Raw genomic sequence first — 20,129 nt, 5'->3', positions numbered from 1 at the left:
AATATTTTCGCCAACAGGTACTCGTGCCATGGAAGAGGATATGTGTGCACAATCAACCGAGTGTTGACGATAATACTGAAGTCGCCACAGAGATGAAGTTTTACCTGGTGGTTTCTGAACTACAATCAGTGGAGATGACCATTCACTAGCCATAAGAGGTTGCACCTGAAATCTGTCCAATTCTGCTTTCACTTGATCTTTCATGGTGACAGGAATATGACACACATGGCAAAAATGAGGCTGAGCCATGGATTTCAAAGAAATATGGGAAGAAAAATTCATAGCACATCGTATACCTTTCAAAAACAAGTCTGGAAACTTCTCACACAGTGTTTACAATTGAGAATACAGTACCTGGTCAGACAAAATGTGAACTGCATCGGTGATAGAAAATCCAAATGCCTGAAATGCATCCGTACCGAACAAATTCTCACCACAGGCATCAACAGCCACCAAAAAAGAAATGCAACAAACCACTGCCTTGTAAGAGGTAGGTCATAATTTATCCTAACAGACTGGTGTCAACAGTGACAAATCTAAACTCACATAGGTTTGAGAATTCAATAACTTTACTGCAGCACTTGTGTCAAACTGTAGCTGGAGCACATGGCGAAAAATATTTAATTTGATAAACAACTTGGGAGAAGTCACGAGCACTGGAATCACACAGTTTATGTCCATGTCCATATCCTGAGCAACCTACGAAAAATGAGAAACGGAGACAATGTAGCCTTTCTTCTAGCAAGCATTACAAGTAGCCCAGTGCTTAGGGCACACTGAATGTTTGTGCTGGACAAAACAGAAAGGACAACATGGAAGCGGAGAAGGCTGACGCTGGTGCTGTGGTGGTCACAGTTGCTTGGGCTGGCCTTGGTCTGCTCAGGACTGGGCCCCCATGTTTATCGTGGCCATTGCCACTTCCTCGTGCAAGATAATGGTCACATCATGTGACAATACTACTACATCACCCCACACTTCAATTTGGTCACCCGCTCCCCCAGAAGCTTCAAGAGATTGTGCTATTTGCAAAGCCTCTGCTAGTGGAGTGGTTTTCACAGAATAAAGTCTGCTGGTACACTTCCTTGTCTGGAGCTAAACAGATAATTGTGTCATGCATTATAGAGTCCAAATTGGAGTCATTATGGGCATCAGTAATGAACTGACACTTACAGCTAAGCTCATGAAGTTCGGCTGCAGGGTCCCTGTATGACATGTGTATCATGTAGTAACCAAGTAATACACAGAACCAATCCAGGTAATGCAAATATTGCTTTATTCATAAACCTCTGAACAATATTTGCAATAAGCCTCTTGTCACTCCACACATAACAAGACAAAAGAATCCCACAGAAGGTGCAACATATACGATACACAGAACAAATGATGTGAGTGGTACAATCTAAAAGAACATATTGAGTGTGAGTCAGTGCTGCTCGATGCATATATAGATGCTAGTCACCATAGACAGTGCAGTGGAGACTGTACCATGTGCATGCTTCCTACAGGTGGCCTCTAGTGGCTGGCCTGCACTGATACAGTCGGCAGTCGATTTAAGTACACATGTGTGGTGACACTACACTCGACGCCCTCACACTCACATGCACTAGGTGCAGGATACAGAAGACATGTTACTTGGACTCCACAAATCCATCTAACTGCCTGTTATCTGAAGTGCAGTGGACAGAATTCATTACTCTGGACTCCACAAATGCAGCTAATTACCTCATTTGCCAAATAATATATTTTTATTCCAGAGGAATTAAAAAAATTCAAATGGCTCCAAGCACTATGGGACTTAACAGCTGAGCTACCTAAACCTAACTAACCTAAGGACATCACATACATCCATGCCCGAGGCAGGATTCGAACCTGCGACCGTAGCAGCCGTGTGGTTTCAGACGGAAGCGCCTAGAACCGCTCGGCCAGAGGAATTAAATATTTCCATTTTTTTCATGAATAACACACCGTTCTTTGCTTCCAAACACTGTACTAGCCTCTCTGAGATGTTCCTTATTTTAATGCTTGAATGCTGCAAAGTCTTTTCCAGCGGTGACAGATGTGATGTCATCTCCATGTAGAGTGGATTTACACAACATAATGCTAGGCAAGTCATTTACACAGATTCACAAGGGAGAGTCAAATGAAAACCCTAAAAGTGTTATTAAAGACTGATTTTCATGCCATGGTTCTGTAAATTGGCAGTACTGGTACCAATGATGTAAGAAATGCCCTACAGTTGGCAGCATACTACAGACAAATGAAACTCAGCCACAACATCACATCAAAATGGTTGCCCTACTTCCTAAATGCACTAAAGGAGAACAGCTTTCTGTCATACATATTCTGAACAATGAATGTATTAAATCTATTGAAATCCATTGGTGAATGAAGATCCAGTATGGTGATGCATATTGTATCAATGCAGCAAGGGTATGGGTGGAATAGAAAGTTTTAAAATGGTGTGACTTTCATGACAGATGCTCAGCACCAGGGTCAGGCACACCATGGGGTGACAACATAGTCTGCTACAGAATTTGAAGACTCTGTGATGGAAAATCACCTTCTGCTGGTGGATGAAATTGCTGAGAACTCTAGTCATGGCTCAGTACACCACAATACATCATTCATGAAGTGCTTTAAGTTTTGCAAAGTGTCTGCAATATGGATGCCACAGCAGCTCATTCCAGAACTGAAAGAGTGACGTGTTAGCATATTTGAAGAACTTTTGTGACACTTTTAAGCACAAGTTGATGGCTTCTTCATGAGAATCATTAGAACAATTGTTTCGATGAAGAGATGCAGCAGATAGTGCACAAGTGGCTGTGCACATGACCAAAAGAAATTTTTGTTTCTTTTAAGAGGAATTTGTGCACTTCCTTTGTGCTGGAGGAAGTAGGTTGAATGATAGTGAGACTATATCAAAAAATGATACACTTGTGTTCTACTTTTGTTCAATATAAAATTTTAAAAAATATTTAAGGTTCTCATTTGATTCCACCTTGTAAATCTAATGACACACTGAAAAGTAATGCCTCCAGATTTTTTATTCTGTTCTCAATATTGGTTGAGGTATTAAATGTCATGCATATTACATGATCGACTTTTCCACTTTGCTGATGCAAGGTTGAATGCTCTGCCGCTAGGTAGCTCCGAATTGTAGCATGTAACTTGGCAGTGTGCTACATAAGTATTTCATTGTATGAAAAACAATGTGCTGTAATCAAGTTTCTAACCCCAGAAAACATGCCTTCAATAAAAATCCATAGAAGACTTAAAGCTGTGTACAGTGAGTGCTGCACTATGCTACAACATCTGCACCAATCTGATGACTGGGGCTCACTGTCATCGATCATCCTCCATACAGGATCTCTTAATGCTGTGGCTTCTGAATGGAGCCAAATACAGCATGGGGTTCCCCAGGGATCTGTCCTTGGACCCATACTGTTTTTAGTATACGTTAATGATCTACACATGTCCATTTGCAAAAAATGTGAATTCACAATGTTTGCTGATGATACAAGCTTTGTGGTAGGTAGTACGTTCGCTACTGATTTAGAGCCTGATGTTAATGATATACTCAGAGAAATTACAGCTTTGTTTACAATTAATTCATATTCTGTTCATACTAAAAAACTAATGTTATTCATTTCCACACTAAAAATAAAAATCCAGGAAACATAGTCACTGCACACGACAACCAAGTACTAGAACAGGTGCACTCCACTGAATTCCTAGGGGTTCATATTGACATTCATATTGAAAGTAGGCTCAACTGGGAAAATCATGTGTCCCTAACTCTAAAAAGGCTGTCATCAGCAACTTTTGCTTTAAAAAACATCACTCATCTTGGGGACATTACCATTTTAAAATCATCTTATTTTGGGTACTTTCATTTATTAATAAGTTATGGCATAATGTTCTGGGTTAATTCACCAGTCTAAAAAATCCTAACAGCTGAGAACAGTCAGAATTATGTGTGAGGTTTTTCCATGAACCCCTTGTAGAAAACTCTTCACACCATTAGGAATACTGACAACAACAGGTCAGTACATATACTCTCTGATAAATTTTGTCATTAAGAAGTATACCCTGTATGAAACAAATTGTTCATACTACAAGTATGACACTAGAGGTATGGATTATTTACATTTTGAACTAAAAAATTTGTCACTTGTACAAAAGGGAGTAAAGTGTGCTGCTATTACAACTTTTATTCAGATGTATCTTAAAGAAATACCTGTTTGACCATCCACTATACTGCTTAGATGAATTCTTTTACAGAAATAATTCAAAGTTTCCATATACACTTTTAATGCACTTCTTGAATGAAAAGTTGTATCATGTTATTCAGTTATTAGATGAAAGATACAATATTACGTTGATGTTAGTGAATTACAATACTAGGTAAATGTTAGCTAGCAAGTAAGAAAAACTGATACTATTATTTGTATTATTGTACTGTGTTATTATTATTATGCAGTATTAATTGTGTTTTTATAATTGTATTGACATGTTGCAAATTAAAGTGAATTACTCGCATGTATGGATCCATGGAATACACATACCAAGTAAATAAAATAAATAAACAGTTCCGACTTGGTCCCATCTGATTTTCATCTGTTTTGAGAATTTAAAGTACACCTTTGAGAATATCACTTTGATAGCAATAAAGTGGTGCAAGCAGAAGTGAGCTTGTGGCTCTGTCAACAAAGTCAAACAGCTGACAGCGATGTCAACAAACCGATCTTTTGTTTGGAAAAAAAATGTGTTGATTTGGTAGGGTGACTAGGTTCGGAATAAATATGAAGACACAAAGAATAAAGATGTAGAATGTTAATAAAGTTTGTTTTATTTAAAAAGGTTTAAAGGTTTTCATATAAAAATTATCTTTTCCGTCTGTTCTTCAGCCTGTGCACATTTTATAAAGATAAATATTTAATACATCCTGCAGGATCGTTCTTTTGTAAGCCAGGCTAAAGACAAGCTGACAATTTTTGGAACTGTTGCATATACTGTTCTTACTATAATACCTGTTACAAAACTGAAAATAATTGGCTTTTGATGCAGCTTTTACTCATGCAACTGGCCATTTTCATTCAGTATTACCTTCATCTTCTGAGATTATTATCTACAAACTGGCTTTCTCATGTGATGATTTTGAACTACATACTGTGATTGTCTTAGCATTTAAAAATACATGTTATTGCAAGACTACAGCTAAAGATGCTTTCCAATGCAATATTCACAGCTTTTTTCGTTTTGAATGATCTGAAAATGGTTGTATAAAGTAACCAAAGCTCTTTGTCGTACTTAAATTATAATAAGAAAATTGAGGACTAGGCATTAAGTTTTTTACTTTAAAGTTTTTCTTTAATAAACTATGTTAAGACTGCTGTCTGCTCCCTGACAATGTTAGGTTTCACTAACAGTGTGAGTTTGTTGAAAAAATCAGCAACCAGCTACACAAAGGAAATATTATTTCTTGACCAATTTTTAGGTACCTGGTGCCCTGCTTCACAAGACCATAGAGAAAAATATACCACAAATAAGTACAGGCTGGGTAAAAGTATTACAAAACTGAAGAAGGGAAGGTTTAAAAATTTAGAGACAAAGAGATGGTGCACACTTAGAATTACTGCATTATTAGCGAGCATCAAAAATAAGCATGTGTATGCCATCTAGTACCGTAGCCATATAAAAACACAAGAAAAATACTTAATACAATAATAAAATGTGTTAATGCAGAAAGAGCTCATGAATGCTTACATGCGGATCAAAGTGCATGTAGAACACGGTATAAGAACACCAAACACCATAAGCAGACATCACACAAGAACAGGAGTTAGCCAGCTGATGAGATGCATGTCTCCGGGATGGTATTAGAGTGGGGATAATAGAAAGATAATGTAGTAAAATAAAAACTTACACAACTAGAATTGCCATATAACAGATGTAAGTGTTCATACCCTGCATGTTAACTTATATGCCAAAACCTGTTAGCTGCTTTTTGAACAAATGTACTGACAGGTGCTGAAGATAGATAAAGTACTAAACAGTGTGGGTTTTTAAAGTTATAAGGTGCAATAGGTTGTCACCTGTGGTGTGGAGGGATCTCTGCTCTCCTGCACTGCTGAGCATGAGTAGTGATATACACTATGTGATCAAAAGTATCCCGACACCTGGCTGAAAATGACTTCCAAGTTTGTGGCACCCTCCATCAGTAATGCTGGAAGTCAGTATAGTGTTGGCCGACCCTTAGCCTTGATGACAGCTTCCACTCTTGCAGGTACACGTTCAGTCAAGTGCTGGAAGGTTCCTTGGGGAACGGCAGCCCATTCTTCACTGAGTGCTGCACTGAGGAGAGGAATCGATGTTGTTCGGTGAGATCTGGCATGAAATCAGCATTCCAAAACATCCCAAAGGTGTTCTATAGGATTCAGGTCGGGACTCTTTGCAGGCCAGTCCATTACAGAGATGTTACTGTTGTGTAACCACTTTGCCACAGGCCGTGCATTATGAACAGGTGGTTGATCATGTTGAAAGACGTAATCACCATCCCCTAATTACTCTTCAATAGTGGGAAGCAAGAATGTGCTTGAAACATAAATGTAGGCCTGTGCTGTGATAGTGCCACACCGTAGCACCACCGCCTCAGAATTTTACTGTTGGCACTACACATTCTGGCAGATGACGTTCACTGGGCATTCGCCATACCCACAATCTGCCATTGGACTGCTACATTGTGTACCGTGATTCATCACTCCACACAACATTTTTCCACTGTGCAATCGTCCAATTTTATGACCCCCTCCAGCTGTCAGCGGTCTCTGTCAGTCAACAGACAAGGTCGGCCTGTATGTTTTTGTGCTGTACTTGTCCCTTCACGTTTCCACTCCACTATCACATTGGAAACAGTGGACCTAGGGATGTTAGGAGTTTGTAAATCTCATGTACAGACCTAAGGCACAAGTGACACCCAATCACCTGACCACATTCGAAGTCCGTGAGTTCCTCAGAGTGCCCCATTCCACTCTCTCACAAAGCCTAATGACTACTGAGGTTGCTGATATAGAGTACCTGGCAGTAGGTGGCAGCACAATGCACCTAATATGGAAAATGTATGTTTTTGGGGATGTCTGGATACCTTTGACCACATAGAGAATGAGAACACTCACAGGTTGGACGTAATTTCTGTCAGTGTTGGAGGTGGAAGGGGGGGGGGGGGGGCAGTTATTGAACTGGAAATGGAAAACCCTCAACTGAAAGTGGAAGTCTCTAAGAAAGCTGTGGGACAAGTTTCTGCATCGTTTTGCAGCAGTAGCTTGAGCATCTACTTCCATAGTGGTAACCAGGAAGAAAATAGAGGAGACAGAGGCAAAAGAGAACAATACTATGTTTTAATAGTTGAGACAGAGTGAGCAAAACTCTAACAAAATTTCAGAAAATGCTGAGGTAAATGGGGTCCCAAAGTGTGAACCCCAAGAAAGAAATTACCTCTACTTATTCCGTTTCATGTGGAGTCAGGTATTGTGGAAAAGGACATGCTTGATGACACATACAAGCAGAATTAGGAAAAATATACAAAAAGAGAAGAATTTAATCAACAAATTTCATCCACCGCGAGGATTAAAACCAGCTTACCTCTCAGTCGGGCACTATTGCTCAGGCGTGTGTTACCAACCTCAACTACAGAGGTGGGTAGGCTTAAGATCCATAGTTGTGAGAGACTATACGTCAGTGGCAACATGGATTACAGATACATAGACAAGTACTATGAAAAAAATACATGCAGTTTGCTCACACTGTCGAGAGAAGGGCACAAAAATCAGATTTCCTGCTTTATGCATTCTCTGTAAGAATAGAGATAAACCTTGTCAGGTGCCAGGAAAAGATTGCATTGTTACACAGGGATGTATTGCTTTCTGACCGAGAGATAATATGTTTATTTTTGAGTTCATACCAAATAAGAAGAAAATTTGAATCCCAAGGCTGGAACTGATAGACTATAATTTGTAAATGAGATTCACTGTGTAAACAAAAATAGGTCTAGAAAACAAATGAGTTGGATGAGATGGAGGAAGACAGTTAAGTTATCAATTCTATATAATAATCAGTTTGGTGAAAAACATGCACTAGAAGAAATAAAAAAATAAAAAAAGCTGCCATCCAAGATCAAAAGGGATCCAGAAAAGTCCCAGATGTGGAAGATGAAGATAGCATGAGCTAAAGACTAAATCAATACATACAGGAAACAAAATACCTTGAAAACAGAATGTTTCCTTGTGCCAAATATCCCATAGAGGGATGGATATAAACTATCAGACACCTAACTGGCAAGAAGACACAATAATAAAGGACATGGACAGTTTAACATATAACTCCAATGACAGTTGTAATCAGAATCAAATTGCTGTAATCCAGTCAAATCACTACAGGGGATAGGGAGTTGGATGTGAAGCCTAAGTTACTACAAAGAATATATTCAGGGTTGGCACGAGAAAAGAATTAAAGATTTTATACAGATAATACCCAGTCAAAATCAAGATAATACTGATGGACATACACATTGGGTACTTGAAGATGCAATGAATATTGCAACCATAGAGGAGTTGAGTGGTCCAAACCCCAGCACTAAGGTATGTTTTGAGAGTAGGTCACCAGCAGGTGAAAACTATAAGATTTCCAACACTGGAGACCACAGACTGAATCGAGCTTAGCATATGCATTTCACTCCAGGGTGTGAAAGAACTGTTTGATATATTGCGTAAGGTGTTTACTTGGAGAAATATACCACTTGATCTTGACAATGTATATAGTTATCTCATTATAGGCTAATGAATGTCTCACCTATGACATCTTACAGCCTCTTCACTCGACACAGAAGTGCTTCCATCTACAAGGCAGGCAAGCATTCAGAGTTGGCACACAGTGAGCTGTGTTTGATGAAAACTGATGTTTTGTAGATAAAAATGCAAGGAAGAGGAAGAACTGACAGTTTTTTGAATATGGGTCTGCATGATTTCGTATTGTTTACCCCTTCAAAGAAAGGAAACTTTTGTAGGGAATTGTGGACACATTTGAATGCAATAATGAACTCTACACTTAGAAGAGAAAGTATGCACCTACAAAAAAGAGCCAAACATGTCTCCTGCTCAGGAGAAAAGCCAGACTATGACAATAATTGATTTTTAAAGTTTTGTTACTTTTCTGACAGTGTTTTCTCCATTTCTGTAGGTGCGAAGTGAAACATCACCAAGAGAGGATGTAACTGCCTCAGAGAGAGTGGATGTGACTGAAACTGTGCCTGGAAGTAATGAGCCTGTGACTGAGGTGCCTGACACTGATACAGGTAAGTGGTCCTCATGAACTCCTGGGGCAGCTTAAAATTTTTATTTAACCAGACTAACAGAACACTTTCTCTTCTAGATTGTTTGAGTACAGTGGTAATTCTGAATTTAATTTTTCAGACATAGTTCCTAGTAAGGGTAAATGAATTTTACTGTAAGTAATTCCTGCTATTTTCAATTATTTTTCTTGTAATATGTTTAGTCAACTCAGCTCATACAAGCAGCTAGATGTAAAAATTTTGGGGATAAAGAAGTGGAATGACCAAGTAGGCTCAGTATTAGGTAAGGCAGGTGGCAGACTTCTGTATCAGAATTATAGGGAAACAGAATCAGCCTGCAAGTGAGATTGCTTACAAAATACTTGTGCAACCCATCCTAGAATATTGCTCAAGTGTATGGACCTGGATGGACTAGCAAGATATGTTGAACATATACGAATAACGTCAGTACAAATGGTCACAGACTTGTTTTAGCCTTGGGATCATGTCACAGAATTGATGAAAAATGTGAACTGGCAAACGCTTGAAGGTAGACACAAAATATCCCATGAAAGCCTACTTAGGAAATTGCAAGAACCCACTTTAAGTGATGAATTTAGGAATATACTATGATCCCCCTCCCCCACCTATCATTTATCACTCTTATAAGGTTGGGCCTGGTGATATAGTGGTAAAGCGTATGCCTGGAAACTGTGAGGTCACAGGATTGTATCTCCGTTGGACCACAGAAATTTTCAGTCTGCCCTTAATCTACAGGCCAAATTATCAAGTGCATCACTGTCTCAGTGATGTGAGGAGCTGCTGGTTCATATTCCACACTACACTGAAAGGCCCCCTTTCCCTGTTGGGTAAGGGGTAGATTAGTGACATGGAAGTTGCTGGAGTGGCATGCACCTGACCATTGAGCCACACTCCCACAGAAAACCTGAAGACAAGATTCGACTAACTATAGCCATACACAGAGGAGTTGAGTTTAAGCTATCATTCTTCCTGTGTTCCATATAAGAAAGGAGTGCGAAGAATCCCTAATAACTAGTACAGTGGGAAGTACCCTCTACCAAGTACTTCACAAGGATCTGCAGAGTATGATGTTATAACCAGTTAGTGATTAACAGAGTACTGTTACCATCAATAACCTGTAGCTTAGAATACAGTCCATAAAGTCTGAGATCCATGTTGTAAAAATGCTTGTTGATGAAATTAATGCTATTTAATGCCAGAACACATATGTATAAGACATATTCATTAAGAAATATCCAGTTGAAAATCTATGAAAAAATTCACTCTGAACAAGTAAAAGTCAGAGAGGAATATTACATTATGATAAAAAGTTTTACGTCCACTTGCACCAAGAAATTAATTCTCTAGAAATAGTATGAAGTCTTAAAGTGAGACCGAAGGGATATTTAATTGACTGCTGCTTATACAGATTAGAGCAGTGCTTCCCAATCCCAATAAGAACAGATGCCATCCAGTACCACCAACAAAGTTTAGTTCCTAAGCAATATAAGGTTAACAAAAAAGTTCAACACTCCAGTTTCTATGGTGATAGAAGGTAAGTCATATTTAATTAATCCATGATAAAAAAAAAATTCTCTTATTTTTGAGCCAAGAAATAATGAGTTAATCAATCACTAAAAAAGTTGCTACTACTTATTTCTAGCTATCTTTTTTATATTTAGTTTGTTTTCAGCTGATGCACATTGTAAGTCATGTTTCAAGTTCATTTACTCCCTCACATTTGTTTTCCTGGTACTGTAGTGTCGGCAGACTTGCCAACACTACGCACACTAATTGAAAGAGGCGGCCAAGATGCACGCGCTAACTCACGAAGGATGGAGTGAGGTCTGAAACAGGATAAGTAATGAATGCTAAAAAGAAAAGTACGTAGCTCCTTGAATACTTAACTTTTAATCCATCCTTGTATACATCGTTCTTGATGAGACATCTGGAGATTGTGGCGATACAAGTGAGACTCTTTAGATACATGCAATGTTACAAATGGCGCCTTGCTAGGTCGTAGCCATTAACTTAGCTGAAGGCTATTCTAACTGTCTCTCGGCAAATGAGAGAAAGGCTTCGTCAGTGTAGTCGCTAGCAACGTCGTCGTACAACTGGGGGCGAGTGCTAGTCAGTCTCTCGAGACCTGCCGTGTGGTGGCGCTCGGTCTGCGATCCTGACAGTGGCGACACGCGGGTCCGACATGTACTAATGGACCGTGGCCGATTTAAGCTACCACCTAGCAAGTGTGGTGTCTGGCGGTGACACCAGAGGTACCACAGTGGAAAATCAGTAGCAACATCTGTATGTTAATGCTAATGAGATCAGTATGCTTCAGACTTTTTAAATGATGATTAATTACTCACCACCAACCTTTCACAAAAATGTTACCAGTTTTGTCAAAACCTATTTTCAGTACACCCACACATTTTCTTGAGCACTTTCAAATAACACATTTAACAACTTTCTATTACATATTTTGAAGCCTGTTTGATTGAGTCTAGATTTGTATCTATGCTATACTCTGCAAATGACTGTGAAGTGCATGGTGGAAATATACTTCCCATTGTACCACATATTTGAATTTCTTTTTGTTTCGCTCATGTATGGAGTGTGGGATGAAAGACTATTTAAAAACCTCTGTGCATGCAGTTATTGGTCTAATACTGTCTTTGTGGTCGCTACAGGAGTGATATGTTGGAGAAAGTGGTATATTCCTGGATTACCTACTTAATACTACTGCTTGAAATTTTGTAAATAGGCATCTGTCAGCTAGTTGCTTTCTATCTTCAGGTGTCTGCCAGTTGAGGTTTTTCAGCATTTCTGTCACTGTTTGTGCAGCTGTTTGTTGCATATATTCAATATCCCCTGCTTGACCTATTTAGCATGGGTCCCACATATTAGCAATATTCTAGGATGGGTCACACGAGTGTTTTATAAGCACTTTCTTTTATAGGAAGGTACTGCATTTTCACAGTATCCTACCAATGAACTTAAATGTAGCATCTGATTCACCCACAAAGGCCCTGAAAAAGCTGACCATGACCAAAATAACTGGTTTCCCACAGCTAATCCTGGGTGTTGACCTCTAGCTCTCCAGTGGCTCCATAAAATCCTCTGTCCGTATCAAGCCCACTAATCATCAACAGTACTTCCATTTTGGTAGCTTCCATCCTTTCCACACAAAGAAACCTCCCCCAAACAGTGTGCCCATCCATGGATGACACATCTATGGTGATGAGTAATCTATTGACCAATATGCTGAATATTTTATGAAATCCCTCACAGGTAGGCACTACCCTTCAACCCAATCTGCTAAAATACATCCTGTAACACATCCACAAATGTTCCTACTCCTTGTACTGTTCTCATGAATCAGATGAGAAAGAGCATCCTTCTTATTTCTCAAAATCATGCTGGACTGTACCAGCTTAACTTCTCTGTTTGCCACGGCTTTTGCTACCTATATCCTACTCAGAAAAGAGGAACACCATGCCAAAAATCATTCTTACATCTCCCAAACTTGTGTTGTGCTATACACTCAATTTACAAAAAGCCAATGGCCTTGCCATGGTGGTAACATCAGTCCCATCTGAGCTACTGGCAGAATTGAAGCTGTGAGGATGGGTCATGAGTTGTGCTTTGGTAGCTCAGATGGTAGAGCACTTGCCTGCAAAAGGCAGAGGTCCTGAGTTCGAGTCTCAGTCTGGCACACAGTTTTAATCTGCCAATAAGTTTCATATCAGCACACACTCCGCTGCAGAGTGAAAATCTCATTCTGGAAACATCCCCAGACTGTGGCTAAGCCATGTCTCCGCAATATCCTTTCTTCCAGGAGTGCTAGTTCTGCAAGGTTTGCAGGAGAGCTTCTGTGAAGTTTGGAAGGTAGGAGACGAGGTACTGGAAGAATTGAAGCTGTGAGAACGGGTCGTGAGTCATGCTTGGGTAGCTCAGATGGTAGAGCACTTGCCCGTGAAAGGCAAAGGTCCCACGTTCGAGTCTTGGTCTGGGACACAGTTCTAATCTGCCAGTAAGTTTCATGATAATACATAATGATGTGCCATTCTTTGAACTTCTTCAATATGCTTCATCAGTCCTATCTGATATGAATCACATACCATGCAGCATTACTCCAGAAGAGGACAGACAAGTGTAGTGTAGGTAGCCTCTGAAGGAGATTTGTTGGATCTTCTAAATGTTCTGCTAATAAAACACAGTTTTTGGTTTTCTTTCCCCCACAACGTTATCTGTGTGACCATTCCAGTTTAAGTTATCCATAATTATAAGTCCTAAGTAATTAGTTGAACTGACATCCTTTAAATCTACATCTACATTCTGCAAACCATTGTGAGGTGCGTGGCAGAGGATACTTCCCACTGTAGCAGTTATTAGGGTTTCCTCCTGTTCTGTTCATGTATGGAGAACGGGAAAAATGATTTATTTTTTATTTTTTATTGGTCCAGTTTTATCATATAGCACAAATTGTACAATTGATATTGGACAGGTCAAAGATAAGTTACAATAATACATAGTATTAGCAAAACAGTAGGCACATTAAAATTAGGTACCTATTACAGTTAATTTTGTTACTTATTCAGAAATTCTCTGACAGAATAGAAACAGTGCTTTATTATGCCTTTAGTTTAGCTTTAAATATTGCATGAGTAGTATTTTTTATTCCTCTGGTATCTTATTGTGTAGTATTACACCAATGTTAATTATGCTCCTTTGATAGGTGGTTGTTCTGTGAAATTCTTGATGTATATTTTATTCCCTTCTGGTACTATAGTTGTGTACGTTTTTGTTCTGTATCAGTTTGCTTGTTTGCAGGAGGTAGTCCCTAGTGAACAAGATAGTTTCATAAATGAATAAACTTTGAACATTTAGAACACCAAGCTCAGTAAAATGGGATTTACAGGACTCCATATTTTTAAGGCCACAAATTATTCTTAAAGCTCTTTTTTTTGCATTCTAAAAACCTTTACACTGTGAGTTGAGTATCCCCAGAAAATGATCCCATATTGGATTAGTGAGTGGAACTGTGCATAGTATGCCTGCAGTACTGTTGTTTTGCTTGTTGTAGCCTTTAAAATTCTTAGGCCACAGCATGCAGATGATAGTTTTCTACACAAGTTATTTATATGTGTGTCCCACTTTAAGTCTTGCTGAACCCAAAGATCCAAGAATTTTTTGACACTTACATTTTTTAGGGGATCATTTTTTAATTGGGCTTGAATATACATTTGATTAGTTGGAGGAATTAAATGAAAATCAACACACACAGTTTTTTCAGTATTTATAATAAGTTTGTTTTTTTGTGAACCACTCAGAAAGTCTTTTCATAGAACTTTCTGCTGTGGACTGCAGAGTTTCTGGACTGGATCCAGTGAGCAATATACTGGTGTCATCGGCAAACGGGATAGTTTTTGTGGGACTCATATATTCAACTAAGTTGTCCACATAAATCAAGAAGAGTAGTGGACCTAAGATTGAGCCCTGTGGTACACCATATTTTATTGGTTATTCCCTAGAAAGAAAGGAGTTGTTTCTTGTTTTATTCATTTTGTTGAATTCATACTGAAGTGATACTTTCTGCCTGCAGTTTTTTAGGTATGAACACAACCAGCTATGCACTACACATCTTACTCCTCATCTTTCTAATTTTTTGAGCAGAATGTTATGGTCCAGGACATCGAAGGCTTTTGATGGATCTAGAAAAATACCTGCAGCTAATTTATGTTGATCAAGGGATTTTAAAATGCAGTCTAAGAATTCGAAAATTGCCGTCTGTATGGATTTAGACTTTCTAAAACCATGTTGCTGTCCTGTAAGAGGTGCATATTTATTTATGAAACTTAAAAGCCTGTCATAGAAGAGTTTTTCTAGTATTTTTGAGAAGGAACTTAACTGTGACACAGGTCGTAGTTTGATATTTTTTCAGAAGAACATTTTTTTAGCAGTGGGGAAACTTTTGCTATTTTAAAATATCTGGAAATACACCAGTTTGTAAAGAGAGGTTGAAAATTTTGCCAAGGGGTTTGCTACGTGGTGAGCACATGCTTTTAATATGAAATCAAGTACTTCATCAAGACCACTTGACATTTTATTGCTGAATGATTTAATTTTACTTATCATTTCATTGGGGTTTGTTTCATACATATATATAGAAGCAGTCGAGACCACTGACTTGCTGGAGAAATTTGGGACTGGTCCTTGACAGTGTACTTGAATGAGGTCTTCAGCTAGTGAGGTGAAGTATTCATTGAATTTTTCCACAGCTGAATTTGGGTCTGTGACTTTTGGGCCTTCTAGTGTTAATGATACATTCTTTTTCTTTGGCACTGAAATGAGTTTCTTATCAAATTGTCATTCCACATAATTTTTGCCTCTTTGACTACTCTACCATAGATTCTTTTGTAGGCTTTTGAATGATCTGTGAATTCTTGGGTTACTCTATATTTCTTACAAGAGTACTGCAGAAATCTGTTTCTCTCACTGGAAATTTTTATGCGTTTCGTTACCTATTGGTTATTATTGTTAGGTTTTACTGTTTTTACTACTTTTGGAAATGCTTCATTAAAATAGTGAAGAAAGAGCTGTGAAAACTCATGTACATGCTATCAACATTGCTCTGAGTGGTGATGCTTTCCCAGTTTTCCTTCGCCAGTAAGAGATTAAAAATTCTAATGTTATCTTCAGAAAAGATTCTTTTTTCAACTACTTTTCTGTAACTGCTGCTACTTGTTGACATTTCTATACACAGCAGCTGTGCCTCATGATCACTATAACCCATGCTCAGTACTCTGCTTGTGAATCTGTAAGTTGTTTCTGAGATGAATATTTGGTCAATAATGGAATTTGAGCATTCTGTTAATCTTGTTGGACAGTGTATTGTGGGGATCATATTGAATGTGTTGGTCATATTTATCAAAACATCTCTGGTGCTACTGTCTTTTGAAAAATCAGTATTGAAATCTGCACAAAGCACTATCTTCATATTTAGGGTACTGATCCTGTTCAGCAGAACCTCTAGTTTATTCATGAAGACTGACAGGTTTCCACTTGGTGCTCTATATATGTTAATAACTATGAAATTAAGCTCTGGCAGTTTGGTAATGGAAAGTTCAAAGTCTTTTTTCAGTTGATCAATATAAGTTTTACTGACATCACAGAACTTTATTTGTTCTTTCACAAAGATAGCAGAGCCACCATGTTTGGAAAACTCTCGGCTAAAATGACTTGCTAATCTATATCCTGAGATTGAGGTTAATTTTACTTTGTCATTTCGTAGCCAATGTTCAGTAATGCAAATTATGTCTATGTTTAGTGCATACTGGAGTAGTGCTACCAACATGGAAATTTTATTTGTGAGTGACTGAACGTTATGGTGTAGTATAGCAAAATCTGGGTATTTAGTAACTTTAGTTGAAACGGTTTCTGATTCTTTATCTAATGGAATTTCTAATAGAGCACTTACCCTAAAAAATTTTCTGTATCTTTCTTGTGTGTGGCTTCTGTTCGCTGGTGGCAATCAGCAGGTGAGTTAACTTCTGGAGCTTGTATAAGTTTTGCTTCATCCACATCTGTCCTCTTTGGTTAAACCATTTCGTAATTTTAGTTTGGCTGACAACTTGATTGATTGTTTCTTGCCTAATCGGTTTAAACCACTTGGTAATTTGCGTTTGGCCGATGGCACAGCTTGAAACTCATCTAAAGCACTTCTTAATCTCCATTTGTTTGTCACTTATACTTTTTTCTTCACTCTTCTTCGAAATGCGAGTACATATTTTTTCGGCTAATATTTTCTTTCCTGGCGTATTTAAATGAAGTCCATGGACTGTGTGGAACCTTCGCTTCAATCTGTTTATACCTACAATATCGACATTCTTAAAAGTTAGTGCATATTTAAGTGGCACACTCGTTTGCAACATTAATTTCGCGGTTCACACATAACCAGAGTGGTAAATCATGACAATGCAGGATGTTCACAATGAGTACATTTGTGTGGGTTAAATTATTTAAACGTTTACTCATTTCTGTAATCACCTTGTGTATCTCGTTTCTATAGATGTCGTTTCATCCTCCATAACACTGCGAAATCGTCTTTATTCAAACTAGCTACGTCAGTTGAGGTTGTTAGGTCCGTTATTTCACTCAATGGAGCCCCTGGCTTTATGAAACAAGAGGCCTTGAAACTACATGTTCTCATCAGCATTACAGAAATTTCATGGCCATGACTATCATCTAACACACAGATTGTTTTGTGTTTCACACTTTTTGTAACCAGAGGATTTAAGGTTCTTCTTCTCATCTGACTAGTGTTGTTTTTTTGCCGTACGTGTTCTAAATGTTCTGCAGTTTGCAGTTTCACTGGAGATACGTTTTTTAACGTAGTTTCCTTTGTTGCATTGAAGTCTGTGGTAGTGTAGGTGTGCGCACATCTTTTCGGAGTTTTTAGAATATCTCCTGACATAGTATTTTCACTGTTTCACCTACTTACTTTCAAACTTTTCAACCCTTTCCGACGTGTTCACTGAATCCACAGCAGAAAGCACTTCAAAAGAGTTTTTTTGCGCTAAATTTTCACTGTCTTTCACATCTGTTACCTTCTGAGTACAACTTCTTTCAGTCATTCTCAGTCATTGTCTGAATGCCTCTGTGTATGAAGTAATTATTCTAATCTTATGTTCATGATCCTTGTGTGAGCGATAGATAGGGGTTGTAGTATATTTCTAAAGAAACATTTAAAGCCAGTTGTTGAAACTTTCTAAATAGTCTTTCTTGGGATAGTTTATGTCTGTCTTCCAGAGTCTTCCAGTTTAGTTCCTTCAGGATCTCTGTGACACTCTCCCATCAGTTAAACAAACTTGTGATCATTTGTGCTGCTCTTCCCCAAAGTCTACCACGTGCTTTATCCACAACTGAACCTATGTGATCATTCCATTTCACATCCCAACAAAGTGCTACACCCAGGTATTTGTATGAGTTTTCCAGTTCCAACAGCGACTCATTGATGTTATAGTCATAGGCTACTACATTTTTCATTTTGTGAAGTGAAAAGTTTTACATATCATCACATTTAGAACAAGTTACCAATCTCTGTACCACTTTGATATCATTATCTGACTTAATATTTATGCAGCTCTTTCAGATAGTACTTCATTATAAACAACTGTGTCACCAGCAAAAAGCCTGATTTTACTATTATTATTGTCTGCAAGGTCATTAATATGAAAAATGAACAGCAGTGGTTCCAGCACTGTCAAGAAACACTGCATCTACCTGATTGCCCTGATCTGAAGTTTTCAGTATTCCATGTGAGAAAAAGTGCAAGTTGGGTTTCACATGGTTGATGTGTTTGAAATCCATGTTGGTTGGCATAGAGAAGATCATTCTGTTCAGGATACCTCATTATGTTTGAGCTCAGAATATGTTCTAAGATTCTACAACAAACTGATGTCAATATCTGGGACAATTGTTTTGTGGATCACTTCTGCTACCCTTCTTAGGACTCATCTCTGCCTTTTTCCGAGAACTGGACACAGTTTTTTGTATAGTTAGAAGAGGGGCTAACTCAGCTGCAAATTCAGTATAGAATCTGACAGGGATTCCATCAGACCCTGAAGCTTTATTCATTTCTAATGATTTCTGCTGTTTCTCAATGCTGAAAGTTTCAAGTTCCTTATTGAGATTTGACAGTACTGATTTTTTATCTATTTACTGGACATGTCTTTCTTCTTGTTTCAGTCATGGTCACTGATATCAGTTTCACTGTGGACATCTACAAAAACGCCAGGCCTATTTGTTGCCATTAGATCCAGTATATTTCCATCATAAGAGGGATTCTTAACTATTTGTTCTAGGTAGTTTTCAGATAAGGCATGTAGTGAAGTTTCACAGGATGTATTATTATGCACACCACTAACAAAACTTTAGCTTTCCCAATTAATTTTCGGATGATTCAAGTCTCCACCAATGATTACAGTATGATTGGGAAACTTGTGAAGAAGTGAGCTGAGCTTTTCCCTAAAGTTTTTGGTATATCATGAGATGAGTCTGTTAGGTGATCTAATTACCATTTTATGCCCACCCCTGATATTAAGTCTTGCCCAAACAATCTCACAAGCAGCTTCAGTTTCTGTCTTGGTGGATTTGAGCTTCTTTTCCGCTGTCACAAATACACCACGTCCATTTCCTATTTGCCTATCCTTTTGATATACACTTAAAATTTCTCCAAAAATCTCATTGCTGTCAATATCAGGTTTCAATGAGCTTTTCATGAGTGCTTCACACACTGACTCTTTGTTGCGAAGCTTTGGCAGGTTATTCTTAGGATTTTAATACTCTCACCTGTGGGAGGCACTTGTTTCAATCTTACACTGATACTTCTGGGTTTCCTACAGCTATTGTTATCTGGACTGGATGGAGAGTTGCCTAATCTAAAAAACTCTTGTGTGCACCGCACACATGCTCAGCAACCTGCGTAGCAGCATCTGATTTCTAGTGCACCCCTGACCTGTTTAGGGGGACACTACAGTTCTCAACACCATGGCACAAGTCCAGGAAGTCACAGCCTAGCTTGTCACAGAACCTTCAAAGCCTGTGGTTCAGTCCTTCCACTCAATTCAGAACCAAATGGGCATAATCAGTTATGGGGACAATGCTGCAAATTATGAGCTACATTGAAAATCTATTTGTGTGATTTATCTTAATTTGTCTTAAATTTAATGGATTCCTTTTAGCACTGAAGTGGATGACCCCAAACTTTTCATTATTTAGATTC

The sequence above is a fragment of the Schistocerca nitens genome, chromosome 4, assembly GCF_023898315.1.
Source record: "Schistocerca nitens isolate TAMUIC-IGC-003100 chromosome 4, iqSchNite1.1, whole genome shotgun sequence".
In the NCBI taxonomy this organism is placed as follows: Eukaryota; Metazoa; Arthropoda; class Insecta; order Orthoptera; family Acrididae; genus Schistocerca; species Schistocerca nitens.
The sequence above is the reverse complement of the archived record's forward strand: the minus strand, read 5'-3'. Positions refer to the sequence as shown.